The 23,787-nt window shown below is 48.9% G+C and overlaps 1 protein-coding gene and 1 pseudogene across 1 annotated transcript in view; both read left to right on the top strand.

The window, feature by feature from the left end:
* Nucleotides 1–23,787, top strand: part of LOC135404965 (uncharacterized) — an 801,303-nt gene that overhangs the window by 438,683 nt on the left and 338,833 nt on the right. The gene's annotated exons all lie outside the window — the stretch shown is intronic.
* LOC135405541 (ribosomal oxygenase 2-like) lies at nt 14,368–19,312 on the top strand (annotated as a pseudogene).

Raw genomic sequence — 23,787 nt, 5'->3', positions numbered from 1 at the left:
AAATTTCACCTGGGAAATGCCCTTTACTTATTGCCCTTTGGTGTATTTTTGTTCCAGTATTAAAGACAAAGTTCACATTGGGATGTGACTTGCTCTATTGTGGTAAATAAATTTGGTCCTGCTACTCTAGTCCTTAAATGCTAATAGAGTGAGTCTAAGCCCCAATAGTTTTATCATGTTTTACTTTTACAAATTGCCACACTAATTTTTCTAATAGTGTTAACTGACCTGTTTTTAGTTAACCTCATCTATTGTCTAACACCTTACCTTCATTTTCATGTATCCACTTATAATCTGTTTCTTGATATTCTACCTGTTGATCTGTGTCTAGTTCTTCCAGCACTAAAGCTGCTACTGGTAGTTCTTTACTTCTTGCAGCAGCTAATTTAGTTTCTGCATCAGCTTTTCTGTTTCTTATTTCCAGGACAGCGTTACCTTTCAGGTGTCTTTGGCAGTGCATAATTGCCACCTGAGAGGGGAGTTGTACAGCTTCTAATAATCATAGAGTTTCTTCAGTATATTCCACAACTTTTCCTTGAAGAGTTAAAAGTCCTCTTTTTCCAAATTGCTCCATGAGCGTGAACTATGCCAAAGGCATATTTGGTACTGTCCATTGAACACATTCTCCTTGTTTTTCAGTAATAATCAATAGATCATTCACATATTATAAAAGTACACCCTTTCCCAGTGGTGACTGCCATTGTTCCAATTCTTTAGCTAATTAATTCCCAAAATTGTGGCAATATTTTCTAACCCTTAAGGTAACACTGTCCAAATGAGATGAGTTTTCCTTCCTGTGGTGGGATTTTCCCACTTGAAGGCAAATATCCTTTGACTTTCCTGTGTTAAGGGAAGGCAGAAAAAGGCATCTCTTAAGTCTAATACTGTGAACCAAATTACACTTTCTTTTAATATTGTTAATAAGGTATATAGGTTTGCAACAGCTGCATGTATGTTTTAGCTATTTTATTTACTGCTCTTAAATCCTGAGCCAACCTATGTGTTCCATTTGTCTTTTTGACTGGTAAAATTGGGGTGTTGCAATCTGATTCACACTCTACAAAACCTTAATTTCAAAAAGTTGTCTATTATTGGCTCAATTCCTCTTCTATCTTCCAGCTTCAGTGCATATTGCTTCCTAACTACTGGGTTTGCTCCTGTCTGTAATTCTATTTCAATGGGAGCTGCTCTTTTTGACTTTCCTGGTGTTTCAAAAGCCCAAACTCCTGGGTATACCTGATCTAAAATTTGATTGACATTTGAATTACCCTGGCTTGGCTCCACATAGCTCATTGCTAAACTCAGAGCTGCTATTAATTGTTCTTCCTTTACCTTAAGTTCAATTTTACCTTGTTTGAATTCTATTACAGCTCCCAGATTTTCTAGTAGGTCTCTGCCCAATACCAGTTTGGATAAATTTGGTAAATACCAAAACTGATGCACTCCCATTTGTTTTCCAATTTTGAACTTTAGGGGTTTCAAAAGAAAGCTTTTCTGATTGGCCAGTGGCACCCACAACTTAAACATATTTATCACTTTTAGGTATTAATTCAAAACAGAAAATGTAACTCCAGTATCAATTAGAAAATCTAATTCTTCTTTTTCTTCCCCTAGCTTAATTTTTACCAGCAGGTCCCCTAGGAACTGGCCTGCAGGCCCCCCCTTCACTCAGTACTCTGTAAGCAACAACAGCCTCTCCTGTGCCTGTATTTCCACCTGTTAATTCAGGGCATTCTTGCTTCCAGTGTCCCTCTTTTCTGCAATATGCACACTGGTTCTGACCCAACCTTGTCTGTCGGGGAGGCAAACCTTACATCTGTTACACAAGGCTCATACATATAACTAACAATTGCAAAATTGACAAATCTTAATTCTAGGTCTTATCCAAAGTGATGTGCTTATAGTTAACTCTTCAGCACTACCTCTCATATAGCAACTCTTAGCATGATAATACCTTTAACTATGTGCTCCTGGATGTTTCAAGGCAAGCAAGATATATCAGGTACACAATAACAATATTGGGCCAAATACAAACAAAACCAGACCAGACCAGACCAGAGGGGATATTCCCCCGGGAGAGCGTCCTCTCCCGTGTCCCCTGCGAGACGGCGTCCCGCCTCGACTCACGGGTATCCAGAACCAGAACAAACAAAACCAGAAACCAGATACAAATACCTTTTATCAGTAGGCAGTGTTCTTGTCCAGCCCCCGCAAGAAGCCACCGAAGAAGGGAGCCCCTTCAGGTAGAAAGACTTACCCGAGGGCGCCCAGGGGGTCCCGTCCTCCGGGGGATTCCGCAGCCGGGTGGAGAAGGTGTGCTGCTGCAGGTCGCCAAGTGAATCCGAAAAATCGGTCCGAGAAACTCCTCAGAGACTTTTTTTATCTTTAAGCAGCAAGGTATTTGTTTATTTGATGTTGGGAGCAAGCCAGCTCGCGCTGGACAAACTTGCTCAAAGGCTTCACACAAAACCAGCATTTTTATACAATCTTCAGATGTGATTAAATGCATATTCAAGTGATTACAACATCTATCAATGCATATTAATAATAGGCGGAGTATAGCTGGAGCTCAGGTGGGGCTTGGGGTGGTGCTTCTCTTGGCCCTCAATTTTGGTGGGTCTGGGGGCATAAACTCATCTTCTTCAGCCTGACCCTTCTTCTCTTCCATTGTTCTTTACCTGCTCACTGAAGCTTCGGAAAAGCCCTGGCTCCCGGCCTATTTCTGCTATTCAAATGTCTACCTGATCCTGTTATATTTCTAATTTATTGCTTCTAGGTCTATTACATGTTCGTGTACTATTCTCTGAAGCTTTGGTCCAGTAAGTAGAACAGAACAAGCACAGATCGTTTTGGATGTTGGTAGCTTGTTAGCAGGCGCAAATTTCTTAGTTAACTCTTTTGGGCCTGGCCTCCTGTTTCAGTGAGATCGGCCATTGCAGCGCAAGCCTGAAAAAAGGGAACAGCAGCTCTTTCCACCAGGAAAAAAAGTCTGGAAGCTTTGGCTTCAGGTGTAGTTGTTGGGGCAGCCTGGGCACTTCTGGGGCAGCAAGAGTTTTTTCTGGTGGCACCTTTTGACTGGCAGGAATCTTCATTTGGATTCAATTTTCCAGGAGCTGGGACCGGCCATTGCAGCGCAGGGCTAAAAAAAGGGAACAGCAGCTCTTTCCACCGGGAAAAAAGGACTGGAAGCTTTGGCTTCAGGTGTAGTTCTTGGGAAGCCTGGGCACTTTTTGGGCAGCAAAGAGTTTTCTGTGGTGGCACCATTTCTCTGGTAAGAATCTTAAGTTGGACTCTATTTTTCAGGAGGTGGGAATGGCAATTGCAGCGCAAGGCTGAAAAAAGGGAACAGCAGCTCTTTCCTCGAAAAAAAAAAAGTCTGGATCCCTTGGCTTTGTGGTGCAGTTGTTGGGGCAGCCTGGGCACTTCTTGGGCATCAAAGAGTTTTCTGTGGTGGCACGTTTTGTCTGAAAGGAATCTTCATTTGGAGTAAATTTTCCAGGAGGTGGGACCGGCCATTGCAGCGCAGGGCTAAAAAAAGGGAACAGCAGCTCTTTCCACCAGGAAAAAAAGTCTGGAAGCTTTGGCTTCAGGTGTAGTTGGGACAGTCTGGGGACTTCTTGGGTAGGAAGAGTTTTTGTGGTGGTACCTTTTGTCTAGGAGGAATCTTCAGTTGGATTCAATTTTCCAGGAGGTGGAACCGGCCATTGCAGAGTAGAACTGAAAAAAGGGAACAGCACCTCTTTCCACCAGGAAAAAAAGTGTGGAAGTTTTGGCTTCAGGTGTAGTTGGGGCAGCCTGGGCACTTCTTGGGCAGGAAGAGTTTTCAGTGGTGGCACCTTTTGTCTGGCAGGAATCTTCATTTAGAGTAAATTTTTTCCAGGAGGCGGGACCGGCCATTGCAGAGTAGGGCTGGAAAAAGGGAACAGCAGCTCTTTCCACCAGGAAAAAAAGTCAGGATTCTTTGGCTTTGAGGTGCAGTTGTTGGGGCAGTCTGGGCACTTCTTGGGCAGGGAGATCTTTCTGTGGTGGCACCTTTTGTCTGGCAGGAATTTTCAGTTGGATTCAATTTTCCAGGAGGCGGGACCGGCCTTTGCAGACCAGGGCTGAAAAAAGGGAACAGCAGCTCTTTCCACCAGGAAAAAAAGTCTGGAAGCTTTGGCTTTGAGGTGCAATTGTTGGGGCAGCCTGGGCACTTCTGAGGCAACAAAGAGCTTTCTCTGGTGGCACCTTCTGTCTGGCTTTAATATTCATTTAGAATAAATTTTTCAGGTGATTGGACCGGCCATTGCAGTGCAGGGCAGAAAAAAGGGAACAGCAGCTCTTTCTGCCAGGAAAAAAAGTCTGGAGGCTTTGGCTTTGAGGTGCAGTTGTTGGGGCAGCCTGGGCACTTCTGGGGCAGCAAGAGTTTTCTGTGGAGGCACCTTTTGTCTAGGAGGAATCTTCATTTGGATTCAAAATTCCAGGAGGTGGGACCGGCCATTGCAGCGCAGGGCAGAAAAAAGGGAACAGCAGCTCTTTTCACCAGGAAAAAAAGTCTGGAGGCTTTGTCTGTGAGGTGCAGTTGTTCGGGTAGTCTGGGCACATTTTGGCAGGAAGAACTTTCTGTGGTGGCACCTTTTGTCTGGCAGGAATCTTTATTAACATTCTATTTTCCAGGAGGTGGAACAGGCCATTGAAGTGCAGGGCTGAAAAAAAAGAACTGCAGCTCTTTCCACCAGGAAAAAAAGTCTGGAACCTTTGGCTTCAGGTGCAGTTGTTGGAGCAGCCTGGGCACTTTTTGGGTAGGAAGAGTTTTCCGTGGTGGCACCTTTTGTCTGGCAGGAATCTTCATTTAGAGTAAATGTTTCCAGGAGGTGGGACCAGCCATTGCAGTGCAGGGCAGAAAAAAGGGAACAGCAGCTCTTTCTGCCAGGAAAAAACGTCTGGAGTCTTTGGCTTTGAGGTGCAGTTGTTGGGGCAGCCTGGGCACTTCTTGGGCACCAAGAGTTTCCTGTGGTGGCACCTTTTGTCTGGAAGGAATCTTCATTTAGAATAAATTTTTCCAGGAGGTCGGACCAGCCATTGCAGCGCAGGGCAGAGAAAAGGGAACAGCAGCTCCTTCCACCAGGAAAAAAAGTCTGGAAGCTTTGGCTTCAGGTGCAGTTTTTGGTCCAGCCTGGGCACTTCTTGGGCAGGAAGAGTTTTTGTGGTGGCACTTTTTGTCTGGCAGGAATCTTCATTTGGAGTAAATTTTCCAGGAGGTGGGACCGGCCATTGCAGCGCAGGGCAGAGAAAAGGGAACAACAGCAACTTCCACCAGGAAAAAAAGTCTGGAGGCTTTGGCTTTGAGGTGCAATTGTTGCAGTCTGGGAACTTCTTGGGCAGCAAGAGTTTCCTGTGGTGGTACTTTTTCTCTAAGAAGAACCTTCATTTGGATTGAATATTCCAGGAGGTGGGAAAAGCCATTGCAGACCAGGGCTGAAAAAAGGGAACAGCAGCTCTTTCCACCAGGAAAAAAAGTCTGGAACCTTAGGCTTCAGGTGTAGTTGGTGAGGCAGTCTGGGCACTTCTTGGGCAAAAAGAACTTTCTGTGGTGGCACCTTTTGTCTGGCAGCAATCTTCATTTAGAGTAAATTTTCCAGGAGGTGCGACAGGCCATTGCAAACCAGGGCAGAAAAAAGGGAACAGCAGCTCTTTCCACCAGGAAAAAAAGTCTGGAAGCTTTGGCTTCAGGTGTAGTTGTTGGGGCAGCCTGGGCACTTCTGGGGCAGAAGGAGTTTTTTCTGGTGGCACCTTTTGTCTAGGAGGAATCTTCATTTGGATTCAAAATTCCACGAGGTGGGACCGGCCATTGCAGTGCAGGGCAGAAAAAAGGGAACAGCAGCTCCTTCCACCAGGAAAAAAAGTCTGGAAGCTTTGGCTTTGAGTTGGGGCAGCCAGGGCACTTGGGCAGCAAAGAGTTATCTGTGGTGACACCTTTTGTCTACCAGGAATCTTCATTTACATTCTATTTTCCAGGAGGTGGGACCGGCCATTGCAGCGCAGGGCAGAAAAAAGGGAACAGCAGCTCTTTCCACCAGGAAAAAAAGTCTGGAGGCTTTGGCTTCGAGGTGCAGTTGTTCGGGTAGTCTGGGCACTTTTTGGGCAGGAAGAACTTTCTGTGGTGGCACCTTTTGTCTGGCAGGAATCTTTATTAACATTCTATTTTCCAGGAGGTGGGACAGGCTATTGAAGTGCAGGGCTGAAAAAACGGAACTGCAGCTCTTTCCACCAGGAAAAAGAGTCTGGAACCTTTGGCTTCAGGTGCAGTTGTTGGAGCAGCCTGGGCATTTTTTGGGTAGGAAGAGTTTTCCGTGGTGGCACCTTTTGTCTGGCAGGAATCTTCATTTAGAGTAAATTTTCCAGGAGGTGGGACCGGCCATTGCAGCGCAGGGCAGAAAAAAGGGAACAGCAGCTCTTTCTGCCAGGAAAAAACATCTGGAGGCTTTGGCTTTTAGGTGCAGTTGTTGGGGCAGCCTGGGCACTTCTTGGGCAAAAAGAACTTTCTGTGGTGGCACCTTTTGTCTGGAAGGAATCTTCATTTGGAATCAATTTTTGGTAGGTCAGACCGGCCATTGCAGACCAGGGCTGAAAAAAGGGAACAGCAGCTCTTTCCACCAGGAAAAAAAGTCTGGAAGCTTTGGCTTTGAGGTGCAGTTGTTGGGGCAGCCTGGGCTCTTGGGCAGCAAAGAGTTATCTGTGGTGGCATGTTTTGTCTGGCAGCAATCTTCATTTGGAGTAAATTTTTCCAGGAGGTGGGACCGGCCATTGCAGCGCTGGGCAGAAAAAAGGGAGCAGCAGCTCTTTCCACCAGGAAAAAATGTCTGGAGGCTTTGGCTTTGAGGTGCAGTTGTTCGGGTAGTCTGGGCACTTTTTGGGCAGCAAGAACTTTCTGTGGTGGCACCTTTTGTCTGGCAGGAATCTTTATTTACATTAAATTTTCCAGGAGGTGGGACAGGCCATTGAAGTGCAGGGCTGAAAAAAGGGAACAGCAGCTCTTTCCACCAGGAAAAAAAGCCTGGAACCTTTGGCTTCAGGTGCAGTTGGGGCAGCCTGGGCACTTCTTGGGCAAAAAGAACTTTCTGTGGTGGCACCTTTTGTCTGGAAGGAATCTTCATTTGGAATCAATTTTTGGTAGGTCAGACCGGCCATTGTAGACCAGGGCTGAAAAAAGGGAACAGCAGCTCTTTCCACCAGGAAAAAAAGCCTGGAAGCTTTGGCTTCAGGTGCAGATGTTGGGGTAGCCTGGGCACTTCTTGGGCAGCAAGAGCTTTCTGTGGTGGCACGTTTTGTCTCGCACGAATTTTCATTTATATCCAATTTTCCAGGAGGTGGGAAAAGCCATTGCAGCGCAGGCCTGAAAAAAATGGAACAGCAGCTCTTTCCACCAGGAAAAAAAGTCTGGAGGCTTTGGCTTTGAGGTGCAGTTGTTGGGGTAGTCTGGGCACTTTTTGGGCAGGAAAAACTTTCTCTGGTGGCACCTTTTGTCTAGGAGGAATCTTTATTTACATTCTATTTTCCAGGAGGTGCGACCGGCCATTGCAGCGCAGGGCAGAAAAAAGGGAACAGCAGCTCTTTCCACCAGGAAAAAAAGTCTGGAGGCTTTGGCTTTTAGGTGCAGTTGTTGGGGCAGCCTGGGCACTTCTTGGGCACCAAGAGTTTCCTGTGGTGGCACCTTTTGTCTGGAAGGAATCTTCATTTAGAGTAAATTTTTCCAGGAGGTCAGACCAGCCATTGCAGCGCAGGGCTGAAAAAAGGGAACAGCAGCTCTTTCCACCAGGAAAAAAAGTCTGGAAGCTTTGGCTTCAGGTGCAGTTTTTGGTCCAGCCTGGGCACTTCAGGGGCAGAAAGAGTTTTCTGTGGTGGCACTTTTTGTCTGGCAGGAATCTTCATTTGGAGTAAATTTTCCAGGAGGTGGGAAAGGCCATTGCAGCGCAGGGCAGAAAAAAGGGAACAGCAGCTCATTCCACCAGGAAAAAAAGTCTGGAGGCTTTGGCTTTGAGGTGCAGTTGTTGGGGTAGTCTGGGCACTTTTGGGGCCGGAAAAACTTTCTGTGGTGGCACCTTTTGTCTGGCAGGAATCTTCATTTAGATTCTATTTTCCAGGAGGTGCGACAGGCCATTGCAGACCAGGGCTGAAAAAAGGGAACAGCAGCTCTTTCCACCAGGAAAAAAGGTCTGGAACCGTAGGCTTCAGGTATAGTTGTTGGGGCAGCCTGGGCACTTCTGGGGCAGCAAGAGTTTTTTCTGGTGGCACCTTTTGTCTAAGAGGAATCTTCATTTGGATTCAAAATTCCAGGAGGTGGGACCGGCCATTACAGTGCAGGGCAGAAAAAAGGGAACAGCAGCTCTTTCCACCAGGAAAAAATGTCTGGAAGCTTTGGCTTTGAGGTGCAGTTGTTGGGGCAGCCAGGGCACTTGGGCAGAAAAGAGTTATCTGTGGTGACACCTTTTGTCTGGGAGGAATCTTCATTTACATTCTATTTTCCAGGAGGTGCGACAGGCCATTGCAGAGTAGGGCAGAAAAAAGGGAACAGCAGCTCTTTCCACCAGGAAAAAATGTCTGGAAGCTTTGGCTTTGAGGTGCAGTTGTTGGGGAAGCCTGGGCACTTCTGGGGCAGCAAGAGTTTTCTGTGGTGGCACTTTTTGTCTGGCAGGAATCTTCATTTGGATTAAAAATTGCAGGAGGTGGGACCAGCCATTGCAGCGCAGGGCAGAAAAAAGGGAACAGCAGCTCTTTCCACCAGGAAAAAAAGTCTGGAGGCTTTGGCTTTGAGGTGCAGTTGTTGGGGGAGCCTGGGCACTTCTTGGGTAGGAAGAGTTTTCTGTGGTGGCACCTTTTCTCGGGCAGCAATCTTCAGCTGGATTCTATTTTCCAGGAGGTGGGACCGGCCATTGGAGCGCAGGGCTGAAAAAAGGGAACAGCAGCTCTTTCCACCAGGAAAAAAAGTCTGGAAGCTTTGGCTTCAGGTGCAGTTGTTGGGGCAGCCTGGGGACTTATTGGGTAGGAAGAGTTTTCTGTGGTGGCAACTTTTGTCTGGCAGGAATCTTCAGCTGGATTCAATTTTCCAGGAGCTGGGACAGGCCATTGCAGCGCAGGCCTTAAAAAAGGGAACAGCAGCTCTTTCCACCAGGAAAAAAAGTCTGGAGGCTTTGGCTTTGAGGTGCAGTTGTAGGGGCAGCCTGGACACTTCTTGGACAGGAAGAACTTTCTGTGGTGGCACCTTTGTCTGGCAGGAATCTTCAGTTGGATTCAATTTTCCAGGAGCTCGGACCGGCCATTGCAGCACAGGGCAGAAAAAAGGGAACAGCAGCTCTTTCCACCCAGAAAAAAAGTCTGGAAGCTTTGGGTTTGAGGTGCAGCGTGTGGGAAAGACTGGTCACTTCTTCAGCAGCAAGACTTTCTGTGGTGGCACCTTTTGTCTGGCAGGAACCTTCATTTGGATTCAATTTCTCAAAATGTGGGACCTGCCATTGCAGCACAGGACTGAAAAAAGGGAACAGTAGCTCTTTCTACCAGAAAAGAAAGTCTGGACCCTTTGGCTGCCCGGGGGTCTTGGGGCCGCTGCCCGGGGGCCGCTGCCCGGGGGTCGCTCAGCGGCAGCGCTCCCGCTCCCGGCCCCGCCCGCTCCCACCCAAACCCCACCAACCGCCCCTCTCGGCCCCGCCCCCGCCCCGCCCAATCCCCGCCTCGCCCCGCCCACTCCGCCGCCTCCCATTGGCTGCGCACGTTCGGCCCTGGAGCGAGGAGCGCGCGGGGAGCGTTGCCTGGAAACCGCCGAGGGAATCCCGGGAATCCTCGGGGCGCCGGCGCTGCCCCCCCACTCCTGGAGCGAGCGGCCGTGCCCGCCCGGGAGCGGGCACTCAGCGCCTGGCTGCGGCCGCCACAACGGGCAGGGAAGCAGGCGCGCGGAAGGCGGGCTTCGGGCCCCGGGCAGCGAGGAGCCCTGAAAAGAACAAAAGTGTTGAAAGAGAGGGAACTCATCGCACCATCACAGAACGTGCTGAGGTGGAAGGGACCCACGAGGAGCGTCGAGTCCAAGCCTTTGCCCGGCACAGCACCGACCCCAAGAGTCACACCGTGTGCCTGAACTCTGCCAGCCTTGGTGCTGTGACCACTGCCCTGGGGAGCCTGGTCCAGTGCCAACCACCCTCAGAGGGAAGAACCTTTCCCAAATATCCACCCTCACCCCACGTGAAAAAAACCTATTTGCAACCAAAAAAAAAAAGTTTCTATTTTCTTCCTTCCCCTTCTCCTTATTTAGTGTTTACACAACAGTACTGCAGTGCCCTACTGGCTCCAAACTGAAATACTTGAAGTCCTTGCCGTATAGGCTGGATTTTGTCCCTCAGGCAGAGGCTAATCTGCCTGCAGTCCACCAGGACTGCCAGAGCTTGGGGAAGGGATGGAGGCTATCGCAGGACGGAACAGAGATGCGGAGATATTCCCTGATATTCTACTCTAGAGGCGGCTCAAGAGACAGCCCTGGAGTTGGAAGCACTTGCCTTCATCACTGGACGATCTTGTCCAGCACCACCGGTCAGATGTGTGGGGTTTATGTCCCACAGCAAATTAAAAACACCACAGCCATTATGTAAATGTGTATTTGTTTGACTATTCACCCTGATGGTGTTCAGGCAGTTAGGCTGAGGTACTTTGTGGATTTTTGGAACAGAAATAACATCTTTTAAGGGTGTCTGTGACCGGCTGAGGTGCAGGATGTGGCCTCTCTATTTTTAGCATCTGCTGGTACGCCCATCCTGTGAGTGTTAATTTAGGTGATGCAACCTTTTAAGTCTGGAGAACTACTTCCTTCTTCAAAGCTTGCTAATTCTCATGAAAGAAATAAAGAGAATTACATGACAGTGACCTATTTTTCACTTTGAATATCCCAACTATTGGTGAGCATTTACATTAAAATATTTGAAGTTTAATAAGTTTTGCAAAATGTCCTGGATGTTGAGGGATGTAGTGATGAACTCAGAATTAGAAAGTGGGGATTGTCTTCTTTTTCTTTGAAGCTCACAGGCCTATGAAAAAAAAAGCTTTCTAGAGAAACTTAAATTTTTTTATCTAATTTGTACACATTTCTACAATTAGGACAGCTGCAGGTTCACCCCTGGCAAAATCTCTCTGCTGGTAACCCAGCCACATGCTGATTAATCCTTATTTCATGTTCAAGTGACCATGATATTTTGGTCAGCTGGCGACAGAGCGGTCCAGGTGGGAAAGGAACAAGGACTGAACAGTATGAGCAGCGTTTGCCTTTTTCTCTCCTCCATCCCCCTTTTCTATATATTATACTTTGCCACTTTCTCTGCTCAGCACACAGGAATTTGCTGGATGCATCCATGAATGCAGAACCCACTGGAATCACGACATTTGTTCCAAAGGATCCAGCTAGTGCCAGGGAAGCAGAAGTTATGACTGTGTAACAACCACACTGTGAGGAGGAACAAGACTGAAAACCACTTTCCGTAAAGGGAAGGATTTGAACTGGTGTTGGAGACGTGCAAGGCTCTGTTATTCTCCCTCCTTAAGTTGTTGACAGGACACAGTCCCCTCTCTTACCTGTCATTGAAAGGTCCTTCTAGTTACACTTATGGCAGTGTAACTTTGTACCAACATCAGCCGTGCACTGTAAGGCTGCTGAGGTTTCCAAAATCCACCTTTTTTATTTCTGCTAGTTCTGCTTCGTATCCTTCAAGCCAGTACACAAGAACAAAGCTTCAGCAAAGCCTACCTAACATTTTCTTTTGTTTCTGACATCATTAGCCAACGTAAACCTAACCATTAACCGGCATCTAAAAATATTTCTGGAAGTTTTCACGTGCTCGGTGAGGATTCCAAAGTTTTCTTTGAGGGAGACTCAGGGAGACTCTAGAAGAAGATTTTTGGTCCAGGAAAAAAAAAATAAATAACGCAGCTGAAGCCCAGGCACCGCTGTATGAAGCAGATTGATTAACCTTAGTGCTGCTGCGTTCCTACTGGAATACACACTGGAATGACACTGGAATGCCGCCGGATTTCCTACTGGCCGCCCGGAAGCGGCTCCTCCCGTGACTCCCAGCGCGGCAGGACCGCCTCCCGCTTCCAGCCGGCACATCCTGCCTGGCCTCGCCTCCCCTGCCCGCCCCGATCCATCCCGGCCCGCCCCGATCCCACGCGATCCTCCCTCCTGCCCGGGTGAGTGCGGGGCCGCGGGACGGGAAGGGGCTGGATGGAGGCGGCGGGAGCCGGGAGGGGGGAGCGGGGACACCGCGTGTCCTCGGAGCCGCTGTGCCCGGCGGTATTCCCGCTGTGCCCGGCGGTATTCCCGCTGCGCCCGGCGGTATTCCCGCTGTGCCCGGCGGTATTCCCGCTGTGCCCGGCGCTATTCCCGCTGTGCCCGGCGCTATTCCCGCTGTGCCCGGCGGTATTCCCGCTGTGCCCGGCGGTATTCCCGCTGTGCCCGGCGGTATTCCCGCCGCTTCCCAGGGAGCTGCCGTGGTGTGGGAGGGAACAGCCCTGGCGGGGAGCAGCTGCTCCCGTGTGGGGTTCTGCGCTGGGGTTTGTCCTCCAGCCCGGCACGGAAGGAATTGGGGGTGCTGGTGGGTGGAAAGTTGGGGCTGAGCTGGCGCTGAGCTCCCAGCCCAGAAATCCGGGCGTATCCTGCATCCCATTCAGCGGGCCGTGGGTGAGGGAGGGGGTTCTGCCCCTCTGCCGCGCTCTGGTGATTCTCCACCTGGAGCGCTGCATCCAGCTCTGGAGCTCCCAGCGTGAGAAGGGCACAGACCTGTTGGATCAAGTCCGGGGAAGGCCAGGAAGATGATGAGAGGGATGGAGCAGCTGCGGAGACAGGCTGGGAGAGTTGGGATGGCTCAATCTGGAGAAGTCTCTGTGGAGACCTCCTTGCAGCCTGTCAGGACTTAAGTGGTGCAAGAAAGATGGAGAGGGACTTTTTATGAGGGCCTGTAGCTGCAGGACAAGGGGCAATGGGTTTAAGCTGAACGGTTTAGGTTTAGACTAAATGTAAGGGAGAATTTTTTTCTGCTGGAGGGTGGTGAGGCATTGGCTCAGGTTGCCCCGAGAAGCTGTGGATGCCCCATCCCTGGCAGTGCTCAAGGCCTGGTTGGATCCTGTTGGATGGGGTTTTGAGCAACTAGATCTTGTGGAAGGTATCCCTGCCCATGGCAGGGGGCTTGGAACAGCTGTAATAACCAGCAGAAGGCTACAGAACAGCCCGTGTTGTAAATGAAGCTGCGTTCTATGAATAGTAAATATCTGAATGTAACTTCTTTAAATCAGTGTGAATGAACTGAGAGGTTGGTACAATGGATTTAGGTCTGGAATTCAAAACTATTAATCCAGGCTTGGTTGCATTTGTGTTGCTGTCATTTGGGGATGTCAGCTTTAGATCTTGGTGCCTTCAGCAGCATCTTCAGATCTTGCTGTCAGTCAGGGACTGATTTTCAGTCTTTAATTTTTTACGCATTCCCTTGCCTCATGCTGCAGTTGGGAATGTTCATTCTCTCAGGAAGGAGGTGATGTGAATTCCCTCCTGCAGGGCTGAGGTGACCCTCGGTTACTGTTGAGGGACAGGCTGTGCAGGAGCTGCTGATGAAACACTGCCCAGGAGTTAGTGGGCCAGCAAGGGTGTCCTGCTGCACAGAAGAACTTAGTGCTGCATGTAAATACCAGAACTGGAGTTTAAGTTTCAAAATACGGGATCTGTGTAAATAAAAGTATCTCAACAAATTGATAGCATTTCCTATCAAATGGGTGTAGGGAGTAGAGCTGTCATTTTTACTTAGAAATTATGGCATCAGCACGTTCAAACTTCTCAGGTGTTGGCTTTCCAGACTTGCACAGTTACCTACCGTTACTTGATTTTCCCCTTAACTTTCCTGAGAATTTGGCAGCCAAACCATTTGTAGATCAACTTCTTTATTTTGGCATAATGGTACACAATCATACTATCTGCCTGGGAAAAACAAAGTAAATGACTTCCAGCTTTAAAATGAAATGTCTGTGCTTGTATGAAAGAATTCTTTTTGTTCTACATAAACAAAGTTTGACAGCTCGACAGGACTGAAAGCAGAATCTTGGCCTTTTAGTTCTTAAACTGGTAAATTTTACAAGTTTTAAACTTGTAAATGTAGTAATTACAGAGCATCAACAGGAAGGCCTAACAATGTTCCCTGTCTTCTGTAAACTGTTAATGCTTTGGAGCAAATAGTGAGGCTCTGAAACCAGAGCTGTTCCCGGGATACTCTGATATCCCACTGGGTAGGGTCAGAGTTGTTGCTCTGGGCCCGTGAGCTCTTGAGGTTGTGTTGCTGGTTGATTGTTTTGGTCCTCTCTCCTCTTGAACAGGAACCATGCCCAAGAAAGGAGGGAAGCATGCTGAAATGGGAAAAGAAACACAGGCACAGTGTAAACGAGCAAAGCTGGAAGCAGCTTGTTCTCCCTCAGTCCTGAGTTTTGAGAACCCAGACAGCCTCTTCGGGAGCTTGATCTCCCCCATCAAAGAAGAGGTGTTTTTCAAGGAGTACTGGGAGCAAAAGCCACTGCTCATCCAGAGAAATGATCCCCTGGTGGCTGCTTACTGCCTGTCCCTGTTCCAGCTGTCAGACTTGAAGGAGCTGTGCAGCCAGGGCCTGTACTATGGGCGAGATGTGAATATCTGCAGTGTGTGAATGGAAAGAAGAAGGTTTTAAATAAAGAAGGCAAAGTGAATTACATGCAGCTGAAGAAGGATTCTGACCAGAGAAAGGCAAGAATACAGTTTCATCAGCCTCAGAGATTTAAGGTGGGATTGTTTCACTGGATATAATTGATGCTGGCTTAATAATGTGGTGTGTTTTGCTTGAGTTGCACTAGACATGGCTTCATCTCTGTCCCCAGGGGAAGTGGTTGACACTGATGACCTGCTGAAATCTTTACATGAGCTGTATTAAAACACAGTTTATACTTTTGCACTGTCCATCATGTTTCACTGCTCTGCAGTAAGAACAAAATCTGATTCATGCTATAATATGTATAATAATATATTCTTTTTAAAATTTTGCTCTGTCACATAAAAGTTTGGAAACAAAAACAAATGCACAAAACTGATGATTAGGCATCTGTGCTTAAATTATCCCTTCTGCCCCACTGTTTCCTTGTGCAAACTTTGTGGCTTTTGAGCCACTTCCCTTTAATGGAGGGTAAGGTGTGAAACCATGTGAAATATTTCCAGTGTTCTTGCCAGTGAATTGCACCGTGGAAAGGTACCAGCCCATTTTAGCTGAGTGTTCTCAGTCCTTGAGTTTGAGAACGAGACAGTGGTGCTGCACAGTTGTGTAAAGGACTTGGATTCTTGGAGGTGCTTTGATTCAGGTAGTCTTGAAGGTGTCAACACAACTGAATTGTGAGGTGGACCCAAATAAGATCCCAAATACAAGCTGAGTCCCAGGTGTAGTGTTCCTGGCTGCTGTCAGCTTTAATGGCCAAGCTGCACTTGTGTGGATCTGGTACTTGGCACGTTCTGCTGTTTCCCTTCGGTGCCTTGTCTGTCACATGTGGGGTGTGGATGAGTCAAGTTTGGTTTTGAATATTCCCAAATGATTGGAGTAACTGGTGAAAGGTCTCTAACCTTTGTATGTTCTCTCTGGTGAGAGAATGCAGGTCCTGCATGTGCTTATTGTCTTATGGTGTTTTGCTGTTTGTGGGGTTATTTTCCTCTGTTCAGCCTTGTCTGTCTGGTTGTGCAGCCTAAAGATGGCACAGGGAAGAGAACAAACCCAGGTTGGGGCACCAGACTTTTTGGCTTAGCAATGACTCTCATGGCAGATCCCCTTTGCATCTCCAGTGCTCTCCTTCAGGAGAAACACTGGTACAGAGCACCTTCCTTCCCAGCCTCTGTGTCCCTGATGTGATCATTCTTCCCAAGCCATGGGGAGGATGTGGGCTGGGCTTGGCTGAGCTCTTCAGCAAGTAACAGCATCTTTTTTTTTTACAGGAGGAGCTGTGGAAGATTCAGGAGAAGCTGGAGTGCTCCTTTGGGTCTCTGGTGGGGTCCAATGTTTACATCACTCCCCAGGGATCCCAGGGCCTTCCTCCTCACTATGATGATGTTGAGGTAGGACAGCACAACCTTGCCTGTGAAACTGTGCATGGGCTTTTGCTGATGGCAGTGTTTGCTGTTGTGTGTGTGCTTCTAACCCTCCCCCCCACTAAACATTATAGGAAAATGTTTTTTTTTATTTGTGTTTCCTTGTAGTCGTTTTTCTTACATATTTTTGCTGAAAATTTACTAATAGTAATATCTAATCATAATATCATGTAAACTGGGTTTTCCAGACCTGGTATTTCCATTAGATAAAAAGAGAAGTTTGTTTTCACAGCTGCAGAAGCTTTCTAGCACCTGTTTTTTCATTTTCACTTCATTCAGGCCCCAAGAATTTACAAGTCCTTTTTCCTTTACTAAGTACTTGCTCTTTCTTCAGCTGGACTGTAGCAGCAGACTGGTTGTGCTTGTTGGTCCTGCTGTTTTTAAGAAGTTTCTGATATGATGAATTCCTGTGGTCCAAATGCATTTTAAATCAGCTTCTAAAAGAAACATACAAATATACACTGTGTTATAAAGAAAAAATTGGACTATCCCACTTAAACCAAATCAAAAAATCCAATCCTTATATGTCTATTTTGCTTTTTAATATTTTCATTTCCATTCAATACACCTGGAGTTTCATTTTCCTTATGCTTGTTATTCAGCAGCCTCACATCCAGCATTTCTAACTCGTGCCATCTACCCCCATTGGGCACCCTATGGAGGTTTCTGATGCTCTGTTGGGGATAAGCCTCTTTCACCTGAAATTTTGGCTATTTGTGTGGCAGATGTTCCTTTTGGGTTAGTTCTCTAGCACTTACTTAAGTGACTGGAGAGAAACAGGGCTTTCCAAATGCCTGCCTTAGGATAAAACAGATCCCACTTCACAACTCCTCTGTCTGTTGTCTCTAAATAGAGACAGAAAAAATTAGTTTAAATTTAAATTTCTCTGAATAGTAGCTATCTAAAAATTAATGTGAAAGGAATTACTTCCCTATGGATTTGGATTTATGGTCTTTTGCAGGTGTTTATCCTTCAGCTGGAAGGCGAGAAACACTGGCGGCTCTATAAACCAAGGGTGCCTTTAGCTCGGGAATATGATGTGGAATCAGAAGATAGGATTGGGAATCCCACACATGAGTTCATATTAAAGGTATGAGAATTTCATTGCCTTAGGTGGTCTGGGCTGTGATTGCCAGAAAAGTTAAAAGTGGTCCCTTTCTTGAAGGCAGTGATTGTGGCTGTGAAACTGAGGGGAGGGTTTGCACACTGCGAGCACGAGAAATTTGGGTGATAGTTGTCTGTATCCTTTTTTAAAGGTATCCTTTGCTTCTAGTATTTAAATAATGGGCCAAAACCCCCAGTTATTTCTGTAAATTGACTAGTACTCTCCAGGTTGGGCACCCTGACTCCTAGGTCATGTTTGTGGAGTTGTGTGCAGAAAAAACACTGGGTTTGTGTATGGTTCTAAAACATTTTTATGCTTTTACATGCTGCCTGTAATCCCTCAGGCTAATCCTTCTGTGCACTGAGACTTACTGCTGCACTGAACATTGTCACTGTTCTGGTGAATGAGATTTAAATATTTATCCTTGGCTGATAAAGAAAAGCATGAACCAAACCCCATATAAACTTGCTGTATTAATTGCTCTTCCTTTTTCCAAACGTGAAATTCAAGTGTTTGGTTGGTGGTTGATTTTTGGAATAAAAGGAACATTTCATGAAGATTACTGAGTGTCAGCAGGGAATCTGGTGCTTGTCCTGTTCTGTTTGACCTGCTTTTGAAGTGTTGCTTGTCCAGCTGGTGGTGCTGCTCCATGTTGGGATCCTCAGGAGTTTCTCTGCCTTTTGGCCTGTTATGGAGCCTCTCTCTGCTCTTCTCAGTGTCCAGAGCTGCATTTGGGTGTAGGTGTTTTAGGAATAGTGTGACATGTTGGATGGTGTAGGTGTTTTAGGAATAGTGTGACCCATTGGATGGGATGCTGACATCATGAGCTGTGTTGTTTGACAGAGGGGAATATTCAATCGTCATCGTGTACTGGGTGATGCAAAGTCTAGTAAATTACAGTTCCCTTTTTCATTTCTGGAATATTTTGGACCAGACTTCAGTGCCTTTCATTTTTATGGAATAATGATGGGCTTAAAAGTTATCCAAGTTTTTAATTTATTTTTCTTCTGTTTGCTGTTGTTCACTTCCTGTGACCCATTTCTTCTGGGTGGCTGGTGTCAAAGTTTGGTTGTCTCTTTGTGGCTGCCTCTGAGAGGGATGCTGTTGTTTGACTCTATTTCCTCCCTAAACATCTTTCTAGAATATTTCCTTTCTCCATCTTTCAAATGAAGGGAATTCAGAATACTCTTGGTTGGTGTAGTCCCCACTCTGGTAAGGAAGGCAGTTTTCTTTGACTGTGCTGTCCAACTCTGTAGGTGTTTACAGGACAAGCCACAAGTAAACTTTTATTTCCTTCTTGGAGGCAATTTTATGTGCTTTACACCTTTCTTGTCTTGACTTTCCTTATCTAGTTTTTTTTCAGTGTGGAGTTTTAATTTACATAGGTGAGAAGAAAGATAGGGAGGAGGAGGAGGAAGGTCGTACCTGTTTTTTAAGTGCTTTAACTGAAAATCTCAGACAACAGTATTGTAACAGATTACCATTTTTATAGAACATTTGGCTTTTCTCGTGGAATACTAGCCTTTTCTTTTGATGTGATCTGACCAAATCCCCATTTCACTGCTCCTCTGCCAGCCCACTGTGTTGCCAGCAGGTCCATCTCAGCTGCTTCTTTGTCCTCTTCCTGCAGCTCAGTGGGAGTCTGTGTGTTCTGTGATGTTAAAAAGCTTGTTTCACGTTTTCAGCAAATATTGACAGCAGGTTGGAAAGTTTAAGGTTCTGAACTTCTGGCTTAGTGTTCTTTCTGTTATTAAAGTGTACATTGCAGGACTGCTCCATTTTGTGATTCTAAAGGATATATATTGTCAGACTGTCTGCTCAGAGAGTATTTTCTCTGACTGCAATAAGGTTTGACCTGGTGCCCTAAATATATCAATTTTCTTGCAGCCAGGTGACTTACTGTACTTCCCAAGAGGGACCATCCACCAAGCTGACACTCCTCTTGGGACCTCCCATTCAACACACGTGACCATCAGTACCTACCAAAACAAGTAATTGTTCTTTATCTTTTGTTTTGTGTGGCTTTCCTCTGCCAAGTGATGTGTGTGAGTAGTACAGACCTGGGATGTGGTGAAGTTTTGGAGCTTGGGGGAAGGAGGGGAGCAAGAAGACTGTTGTTGTTTGAAGCAGCCTGTTTGAGAGGTTTTCATGCAGCAAGCTTGATTGCTTTTTAATTGCTTATTTTATTATTTACCAGCTGTAGGCTTTAATGTGGAAAATGCTACAACTGCAAACTCACTTCTGTATTTAAAAAAATCTCTCATCAGTGGCTGAAGTTACTGTTCATTTCATAGCTCAGATAAAGAGTCATGAGTTACTCCTTTCATCATGTTTTCTCCTGTATTTGATAGTCACCTGCACTAATCTTCTGACAGATTTGCTGCCAATTCTTCCTTGCAAAAATTTTCTGCTTATCTGTGGTTTTTTTTATCTCCTACCCCATGTATGCAAGTCAGATTTCTTTTGACACACTCCCAGTCCTTGTGCCCACACTGTTATCACACAGGGAAATGTTCTTGCCAACCTAATCAGCCTCCCAGATGCTGGGTTTGGAGCCATTGGTCTGAGTTAGGAATTAGGAAGGGCAGAACAAGTTTGGGCATATTCTAGATAACTGTGAGAGGAATCTCTAACCACCAGCTGTGCCATTCTGGAAGCCAGGATGGGCTGGTAACTCTTCATCTGGCCACTCCTCCAACATGGAGAGAGGGTTAAGAGGAAGCTGCTCAAAGGTGTCAGTGTTCTTAAAAGTTGGGTTCAGATTATTTCAATTTACACATGTGTTCTTTTATTCAGAAGGTAAAAAAATACTAACCCCAAAAAACAGGAGAGGAAAAGGAAAAGCTGCTCTTCTTCCAAGGTTAAAAAGTGGAGTCATGCCCCGTTAAGGCTGTTGGTAATGAAGTGCTGACATCCTGCCTCTGCACCTCCTGTCAGCAAGTGCAGGGAAAACAAGCAGGAGTCCTGGTGCAGGCTGGTGTTCTGACTTGTAGATGGAAGTATGATCTGGAAGCATTTCCTTGGCAAATTGAAGAGAAATCCTTGAAAGCAGCTGTGGAGGAAGTGCTGGTGGAGGTGGCACTTCCAGGTATTTTCAGGTTTGTCTGGGCCAGATCCCAGCAGGAGAGAAGTGTGCACATGCGGGATAAGCAGGGCAGTTTGGAAAAGCAGTCCCTTCACAGCCCGGCTCCCCCCAGCCCCCTTTGGGGGTGACCCCCCGCCCCTCGCGCTCCCTTTGGGGTCCCCCCCGCTCTTTCCCCCCCGCCGCTTTCCCGCCGTGCCCGCCCCGCTCACCCGACAGGGCGGGGCCGGCAGGGACGGGGCGGGGACGGGCCGAGCGCTGATTGGCTGCGGCGGGGGCTCGAGAGGCGGGGCGTGCGCAGAGCGCCATGTTGTCTGCGGGGCAGCGGTAGCGGCGGAGGTGAGGCTGCGCTCGGAGAGCGCGATTCTGGGGATCCGCTCGGGGCTTCGGGGAGCGCGGCTGTGGGTGGAAAGGCTGGAGGGCTCGGGAGGGTTTAGCCGAGGGGTTCGGGGGTTCCCGAGGGTCAGAGCGCGGGGCCTGGAACCCGCGCGGGGGGCGGGGGGCTGTCCCAGCGCCCTGGCTGCACTGCGCAGGCGCGCCGGCGTTACCCGCCGGCATTACCCGCGACCCGCCATTACCCCTCCCGCCACAGCGCCCCCTGCCGGCCTGGCGGACCGACCCCAGGGAAAGGGGATCCCAATGCCCCCCCCGAACCCCAGAGACCCCCAACACGCAGCACACAGAGACCCCAAAGGGACTGGGGCCCGGGGTCCCATAAAGCCCATCAGTGGGGTTCAGGGGATCTCCCAGCCCCCAGGGGAAGGAGTCGTGGGGGTGCCCCCCAGAGTCCGGGGGGGAGATGTACCACATCCGTGTAAGGGGCTCCCAGTGCCCCTCAGTACGACCCAGTAACCCCCTCAGTGACCAGCCAGTGTGTCCCAGTGACCTCCCACTGCCCCCCAGTATGGCCCAGTGGTGTTCCAGTGAGCACCCAGTAACCCCCAGTATGGCCCAGTAACCTGCCAGTGTCTCTCCCTGTGTCCTGATAATCCCCCAGTAACTCCCAAGACCCTCCCAGTGCCCTCCCAGGATCCCTCAGTAACCCTCTAGTCCCTCCCAGTGCCCTCTGGTTCCCCCAGTGTGTCCCAGTATCCTCCAGTAATCACCCAGTGCCCCCCAAAGCCCCCCAACTGTCCCCAACGTGTCTGCAGATGCCCTTGGCCTTTCTGTGAGCGTGTGGGGGGCATTTTTGGGGTCAAAGGGTCCAGGGGGGGCTCCTGGGGTGAGATGGAGGGTTGGGGACATCAGGGATGGGGCTTGGGGCCAGTGGAATTGGGGGTGTCAAGGGGGGAATAATGGCAATGGGGAGGCCCTGGGGACATTGGAGACACCAGGGTTGTCTTGGAGTGTCAAGGGGGAATTAGGAACACCAAGAGGGTCTTGGGGACACCGGGGAGGTCTCAGGACTCACCTGCTCTTGGTGCAGCCCCTCATCTCCCCCCAAGACCTCTTTCACCTCCCCATATGTCCCTTAACCTCCATTTTCCCTTTAGTCCCCGTCCCCCCACAGATCCTTTTTTATGCCCCAATGCCCCCAAAACCTGTTTTAACTCCCCCAAATACACCCAAAGACCCCTAAACCCCCCCAAATCCCCATCCAAACCCCCAGATCCCTTCAAATCTCCCCCAGCCCCCCCCCAAATCTATTCCAACCCCCCTCCACGAGGGATCACCTGGCACCCTGGGACAGGAACACAGTGGGCTGTACTGGGGGCACTGGGCTGTACTGGGAGGGCACTGGGGGGGCTCAGGTGTCCCACGACAACGTGGCCCAGCTCCAAGAGAGATCTGGGGAGCAGTGCAGAGGTACTGGTCTGTCCTGGTCTGTACTGGTCTGTACTGGTCTGTCCTGATCTGTACCCCCCAATCCCCAAAGCCTCTCCCCAGCTCCCCCAGGACCCTCCCACACCCCAAAGCCCCAAGACCCAACCAGGCCACTGACTTGGTCCTGCTGCCCCTTGAGCATCTGCAGCTGCTGCAGAACCAGGCATTTCATCAGCAAATGTGCAGCTGACACCAAGCTGGGGGTGTGTTGATGTGCTGGAAGGCAGGAGGGCTCTGCAGAGGGACCTGGCCCAGCTGGATCCATGGGCTGATTGCAAGGGGATGAGGTTCAAGCAGGCCAAGGGCCGGGTCCTGCCCTTTGACCACAAGAAGCCCCGTCAGCCCCCTGGGCTGGGGCCAGAGTGTCTGGAGAGCAGGCAGGCAGAAAGGGAGCTGGGAGTGTGGATGGACAGGCAGCTGAACAGGAGGCAGAGTGTGGCCAGGTGGCCAAGAGGGCCAATGGCTGGTGGCCTGTCTGAGAAGGAGTGTGTCAGGAGGAGCAGGGAAGTGATTGTTGGGCTGGACTGAGCACTGGTGAGGCCACCCCTGGAGTGCTGTGTCCAGCTCTGGGCCCCTGAGTTGAGGAAGGCCCTGGAGGGGCTGGAGCAGGTGCAGAGAAGAGCAGGGAGGCTGGGGAAGGGAGTGGAGCACAAGTGGTGTGAGGAGAGGCTGAGGGAGCTGGGGGTGTTGAGGCTGGAGAAGAGGAGGCTCCTGACTGTCTGCAAGTCCCTGCCAGGAGGTTGTAGCCAGGTAGGGGTGGGGCTGTTGTGCCAGGAAGCAGCAGTAGGACAAGAGGGCTGGGTCTTGAGCTGTGCCAGGGGAGGTTTAGGTTGGATATTAGGAAGCAATTTTTTGCTGAGAGAGTAATCAGAATGGGCTGGGCAGGGAGGGGGTGGAGTCAGCATCCCTGGAGGTGTTGAAGGTGAGAGTGGATGTGGCCTCAGTGCCATGGTCTTGGAAGCACGGCGGGGTTGGATCCAGGGTTGGACTTGATGATCTCGGAGGTCTTTTCCAACGTGGCTGATTCTGTGATTCTCTGATTCCCATTCCTGTGGCAGCACATGCTTGAGGCTCTATCCCCAGGGTGATAGAGATGTCTGTCCATATATATCTCCAAGGTTAGTCTGTAAATGTGTGGTGTTAGAAAAGCAGGCTGAGTTCTGGGCTGGTTGTAGAAGGAGAAAGAAGGCCAGAGGCCAGTGCAAGCAGGCAGCCCTCAGCTTGCACCTGATGTCCCCTCCCTGCAGGTTCCTGTCCTTGAGCCCAGGCCCTGAGGTGAGGCTGAGAAGTGGCGCGGAGGTGAGCCCAGAGCTGTCCCTGAGGTGAGGCTGAGAATAAGTGCAAGGCAGAGGTGCTGCTGAGGAAGGAGAGCCCTGTGGTGGGAAAGAAGACAAAGCTGTGAATACCCATCCCCTTGAAGGTGCTGTGTCCATCCCCTGTGTGCCAGGTGAGCTGGGGCTTTGCTGCAGAGCTGCGGGCGCTGATTTGAGCGTCTCCAAGTGCTGAGATGGTGGGCACCCAGGAACACAAACTGTGCCTGGCCACGGAGCCTGCAAGGAGGAGCAGAGACAGCCGTGGCAGTGTGGGGGTTCAGGTTGTTCCTGTGTCTTCCCCTGCAGGCCC

Source organism: Pseudopipra pipra, chromosome W, assembly GCF_036250125.1.
Source record: "Pseudopipra pipra isolate bDixPip1 chromosome W, bDixPip1.hap1, whole genome shotgun sequence".
Lineage (NCBI taxonomy): Eukaryota > Metazoa > Chordata > Aves > Passeriformes > Pipridae > Pseudopipra > Pseudopipra pipra.
The sequence above is the reverse complement of the archived record's forward strand: the minus strand, read 5'-3'. Positions and strand labels throughout refer to the sequence as shown.